This window comes from Erinaceus europaeus, chromosome 4 (assembly GCF_950295315.1).
Source record: "Erinaceus europaeus chromosome 4, mEriEur2.1, whole genome shotgun sequence".
Lineage (NCBI taxonomy): Eukaryota > Metazoa > Chordata > Mammalia > Eulipotyphla > Erinaceidae > Erinaceus > Erinaceus europaeus.
This window is the reverse complement of record NC_080165.1, coordinates 147,990,080-147,996,449: the sequence shown is the minus strand read 5'-3', so window position 1 is coordinate 147,996,449 and position 6,370 is coordinate 147,990,080. Positions and strand designations below refer to the sequence as shown.

Sequence of the window (6,370 nt, the reverse complement as noted above, 5' to 3'; positions counted from 1 at the left end):
ACCTAATTTACTCACAAGTTCAGTGGTTGAAGATGACTCTCGCTTAAAATTCCCCGCCCCACTCTCTTTCATTGCGAGGGCTCATTTGGCTTCATTGTGAGGGCTAATTTGGGTTTTCTTTCATCATGTTGACTGGTCCTCGGTGACGAATATTATGAAAGACACACACATACATATCCGTGTACATATGTATGTAGGAAGGGAGAGATCAGCTTTTTTAACTAGACTTGGAAGTAACATGCCACCATATCTATACACTGAGGCAAAAAATTCTGCACAATTGAAGGGTAAGAAAAATTTTACCTCAGTTCTGGGAGTGTCAGATAAAACTATTCCTGTGACTATTTTTGAAAAATGATATCTGTTTGAGTGGGTTTAAAGCAGTACTCCTTAGAGAGAGTTGGTTTTAAAAGAAGTTGATCTCTTTTCAGATTTAGTCCTTGCTTTCTTGAATGCAAGATCTTGCTTTCTTCTAAAGCAAAAAACTGCAGGGTACAAGGTGAGGGTACTGTCATTCTGTAATAGCGCCAATGGTTTCATGTGATAGGTGATAGTTTAATGGACTATTTAAAGGAAACTTTAATGTATCATGTTAGGGAAAAAAATGTATGCCTGAGGCACCGGAGTCCCAAGTTCAGTCCACAGCACTAACAGAAATATTGCTCTGGTTTAAAAAAAGATTCTATCATTCATATTGCAAATACACCTTTATTGGTTTTTACAAATGTAATATCAACGGTCCTTTGGTTTTCTGTTTGGAAGGAAAATTCTATAATACCCTGCAGAAAGGGAGACTATTTGGAACTGGATGAAAACTAAAAGCAATTGAAGAACTTGATACCTATGAGTGCACTTGTTTTTAAAGGGGAAAAGAAATTGACACTGCATAGTTGATAGCTGCTATTAGCACAAAGAAAGCAATCACAAAGCAAATAACTGAAAAGAAAATTTAATCCAAGTTATAATTCAATGATTTAATGACTGGCTGACTGTTGCAGATAGACTGAAAATGAATCCCAGGCCATGGACCACAAAATATTAGATGCTCCAGTTCTTATCAACTTATTCAAATTTGTCTTGGGCTTTTATTCATCTTGCTCAATCATTTTTCTTGTACATTAATTTTTATGTTTCCAGGGGTATTGCAGAGAGAATAAAATGTTGGACTTTCAAGCACCAAGTTCCAAGTTTGAGCCCTGCTATCACATGTGACCGAGTTTTCATTCCTCCACCACTCCTCCTCCTCCTCTCTCTTTCTTATTAATAAACAATACTTCAACAACACACATTTCTATAGTTTCTAATACATATTCAAACTGACAGGAAATATTCAAGTAGTCATAGCAAGCTCACTATACCCTTTCTATGATTCATACTTTGCTTTCATTTTGCACTATTTGATTTTTATTGTCTGACTATTTCTTCTGTGCATTCCTCTGCAAATGTACTTACTCATGTACTCCATTTCTTAAGAACCAATTTCTTTTTTTTTTCCACTATATATTTTTTATTTATTATTGGATAGACAGAGAGAAATTAAGAGGGGAGTGGGAGACAGAGAGGGCGAGAGACAGACATCTGCAGCTCTGCTTCACCACTCGTGAAGCTTTCCCCCTGCAGGTGGGGACTGGGGGCTTGAACCTGGGTCCTTGCGCACTGGAATGTGCGCTCAGCCAGGTGCGCCACCACCTGGCCCCTAGTAACATATCTGTATGACTTAAAATTTACTTGTTTCTGTGGCTGGGAGAGAACCAATTTCTAATATGCTGTGGACATCAGGAATAGCAACAATTCACCAGAGTCTCTACGGACTGGAGACTATGTTAAGAAATAGTTTCAATTGTTTTTAGTTATTTTGTTTCTCTCCTCCTCTTTGACTACACCTATAATTCTTAGTTTGTATAAAAAAATTACAAAAATGCAGACGCTAGAGAGAAAGATTGTCATTATAAACCCCAGATTATGGCCTTGCTTATTAACTTTGATTGATGGGTCTAAAGTGTAAAATCAAATGTAGGTATCAGAAACCCTGGTTAATTAAAGGGAACTGAAAGAGTCTTAATGATGCTTGAGAGTGACTGCAAATTTGAATAGTAAATTTTGTTAGAGGAGTACTCCAACTGAAATATAATTCTGTCAGAAAATTTGAATAGTCCAGCAGGCATCCATACTGACCACTGGAGCAAGTCTGAATCATGCTATAATGCAGCATAACACAGTATTACTCAGAGCATAAGGCTTTGAAAAGTTGCCAGTAATACTACTTGATTTTTGTTATTAAACTTCAGATCACTATGTTTTAAGATATCTTAGTTGCTTAAATAAGACCTTTAAAGAATAATTATCTTAGAAAAAAATAAGCAATATCTTTATTCCAAAAGACTCCCTTAAAGGTAATAAGAAAATATAATCCATAATAGTTGTAGATCTTTGGCAGTGAAAATGCCAACGCATATAGGTATATGGACAGGCATTTGGATATTTTGACTTAGCATACCTGTAATTGCTTGGCAAAAATTACATCTCTTTTACTGGATTCCATCTGCTAGCACAAAATAAATCATTCTCAATTTTAGAGAATACATGCAGAGATGGTTGAGAATGATATTATGGTAAATGATCTAAACCACTAAGGGAGATAGAAACATCCATTATAAATATAGTAAATTACTAGGAAAATTTATTTTAACCAAAGCCAGGATTAATGATAAACTCCAAGGAGGAAAGTTTGATGGAGTTTCTAAATAATTTTATACAGAGATTGTGACAGGATGAAAAGAGAGAAGCATGGAGATACTTCAAGGAAATAATTTCCCCCAAAATTACTAGCAATAAGAAAATAAAAACACACCGTAGCAATGGGATTAACTGAATACCATCTCTCTTTCCATCTGTCTGACTCTTTTCTGCCATCCCTCCTTCTTTCAAATTTGTGTGCATTTCAGGGATTCAGAAATAGGAGAGTTTGTACATAGATCAAATAAAGCTTACCAGCACTGAAAGAGACAGAATTTAGTTTTTCTGCTGTAAAGCTATAAAATTTCTTCCTAGCATTATTATGACGAAAGAAAAGGAGTAGAGAATCATTGCCTGGCATATTAAATGCTACCGCTGGTCTCATCTATAATGATATGATTCCAGTAAACTGATTTATGATTGTTATACTATTTTAGGACAGATCAATAATATATCATTAGACCTTTCCCACCAGTATGCTGAATTTAAATCTGTGTAGCAGTTAATGTTCTGCAGCAGTTTGTTCCAGTATGAACTTCTCGATTTCACAATCAGTACTGGCATAGGTCTGCACAAATGCCTATCAGCATACCATCAAAATTCTGTGGCTATAAGCATCTCTTAGGCTTATCCGAAAAACTAACACAGTATGGGGTAGTAACTAAGAAAATAGGAATGAAGTAATTAGTTACGATACTCAGAATGGCTTCAAAAAGTGCACTTTTATTATTTTTTTATATTTATTTATTTTCCCTTTTGTTGCCCTTGTTTAACATTGTTGTGGTTATTATAGTTGTTATTGATGTCGTCGTTGTTGGATAGGACAGAGAAAAACGGAGAGAGGAGGGGAAGGCAAAGATAGACACCTGCAGACCTGCTTCATGGCTTTTGAAGCAACTCCCCTACAAGTGGGAAGCTCAGGGCTCAAACCGGGATTCATAAGCTGGTCCTTGCACTTTGCGCCACATGTGCTTAACCCACTGCGCCACAGCCCAACTCCCTCAAAAATGCATTTAAAAAATTTATGGGCAGTGGACATCTGGCAGAGTGAACACATTATGGTGGACATGGATGGGGGTCAACTCCCTAGATTTCAGCTGCATCAGGGGAGCTTCATGAGTGGTGAAGTGCCAGGCTGGGCTGGCTTTACGGGCGGTAGAGAGACAACCAGGGACTCATGGCTGAGCTGGGAAGCAGTATCTCTTTTATTAATCAGATACATCGCCTTTTATGCATCTCTTCACCGGAAGTGGCAAGGGAAAGGAAATGACTAGGAGAGGGGGCGGAGCAAAAAAAGAGTGCGAACAGAACAAAGAAAACTTCCATCTAACCAGTGGGGATTAAACCAATACCCTGCAGGCAGGACGGGACCCAGGTAAAACAGTGATTATATAGACCACATCGTAAGTAATACAAGCAAACTTAATGTGATGATCAAAACAGAAGGTCTTATAAGCAGAACTTAGAAGCAGACCAACAGTGAAGCAAAGCTGCAGTGTCTCAGTCTCCCTCTCCCAGTTCCCCCTCCCCTCCCCCTTTCCCTCTCTCTCTCTCTCTCTCTCTCTCTCTGTCTTTCACTTCCCTCTCAGTTCCTCTCTGTCTATATTGTAAATAGATACATGAATATTCTATAAAATTTAAGACTGTGTTTGGCAAAATAGCTTCCTTCTAGAATGCATCACTGCATCTTATGCACAGCCCAGATGTGAGCCCTTCCCACACGCCAGTCAGCAAAAGAAGTTTCGGTACTGTAGTCTTTCTTTTTCTTTCTCTATGCCGCTCTACCTCTCTTTCTAAATTTTTATTTTATTTATTTATGTATTTATTGGATAGAAACAGAGGAACTAAAATGGAAGGAGAGTTACAAAGAAAGGGAGCAAGAGAGACACCGGCAGCCCAGCTTCACTACTTGTGAGATTTACCCCTTGCAGGTGGGGACCGGGGTTTTGAACCAGAGTCCTTGCGCACTGTAATGTGCATTCAACCAAGTGGGTCACACCAAACCCCCTCTACCTCTCGGTCTCGATCCCAAATAAAATAGGTAAATAAATGCTAAAATTTTAAACACTGTGTGTGTCTTTGTATGGAATATTTAGAAGTATGTTATTTGTGATTTTGATATATACATAAGTTTGAGTATAATTTCCAAATAAAATTTGAACCTTTTAACTTTATAATAGCCACAAAGTGTTGGAAAATAGCAAAGTTCTAGACACTTTTTTCCCTCTTACTTTAAATTATTTGATTCAGAGAGTATTTGCCATGTTTATTTTCTTTACTCCTGGGTTAGATTTTTCCTAAACTCTCCCATGGGAAAAATACTAGAAGCTTAAGGCTTCTACTCCTGATGTGAACACTACACGGGCACACACATCTGCATGAACACACACATGCATGCACACATGCACACACATGTACACGCACACACACGAATGAATGAGTCAAATGGCTGAATGAATTCAAGTTGATTTTTCATTTAATTTTCTGCATGCTCTAGCTATAAAAATCCAGTTCATTGAAAGGCCTCTTGTTTCACTTCACTTACTTGGCATAAGAGCAATAAATGTTCAGCTTCATGTGCTTCACAGCAGTGAAACAGCTACCAGATCCACAATAAAACTGAAGAGGGCTGTTAAATAAGAGTAACTTGCATGTGCCAAAGGTGTCACTGTTTCATATATTAGGGTTCAATCAAATCACACAGGAAATAATTCATAGGCTGAGAATAGAGGTTTTAAATAGTATAATATTGTTTGATCTCATACCACAACATCCAGAGATTTTGTTCACACTGTTAATACTTAATTTATAACTGCATATATTAAAAATGTTGTGGAATAATTTTCATTAATAATTTTGGGGATTATATGCTACAATATGAGTAAAATATTTAGTCTGACACATAACTAGACTCTAACTTTCTCAACTCTAGTTATCTGTACCTTGAAAGCTTAATATATTTGATTTATATTTTTATATAATTTTTATTTATATAAAAAGATTAGTGGACTGACTGGCTATTTCTCAATTTAAAACATGTGTACAGAAAAAAATGTATCTAATAGTACTTGTACTATTTGTAAATATTTTATTTATTTATTCACGAGAAATGATAGGAGAGAGAGAGAAAGAGCCAGACATACTAAAATTGGAACAATACAGAGAAGATTAGCATGGCCCCTGCACAAGGATGACACGCAAATCTGTGAAGCGCTCCGTATTTTTTGTCTCTATCCTCCCCCCTCGATTTCTCTGTCTCTATTTAAAAATCAATAAATACATTTTTAAAAAAATGATCAAGTTGTCTCCTTCGCATCCTCTTGGATAGAACTTGAGGACGTCATGTTGAAGGAGATAAGCCAAAAAGAAGATGGATATCAAATGGTGTCATTTGTTAGCCTCACTTAATAAAGTAAGGATGGGGCTGGGGAACACAGAGTGACATACAGACCGGACATGGCGCATTGCGCCAAAACAAAGGACTCTGAGAAGGGAGAAGAAGAAAAAAATAGGGGGAAACTATAGGGCCCTGGTATATAATGAAATTGTATACAAATGTCAGTGAATCCACTGTAAAGCATTAAGCCCCTCACTAAAAGTAAATAAAAATATAAGATAATAACAGACATAACGA

The 6,370-nt window shown here is 37.0% G+C and overlaps 1 pseudogene; it reads left to right on the top strand.

Annotated features, from left to right (window-relative positions):
• The first annotated feature begins 5,869 nt into the window (after nt 1–5,869).
• Nucleotides 5,870–5,961, top strand: LOC132538421 (U6 spliceosomal RNA; annotated as a pseudogene).
• The last annotated feature ends 409 nt before the right edge of the window (nt 5,962–6,370 follow it).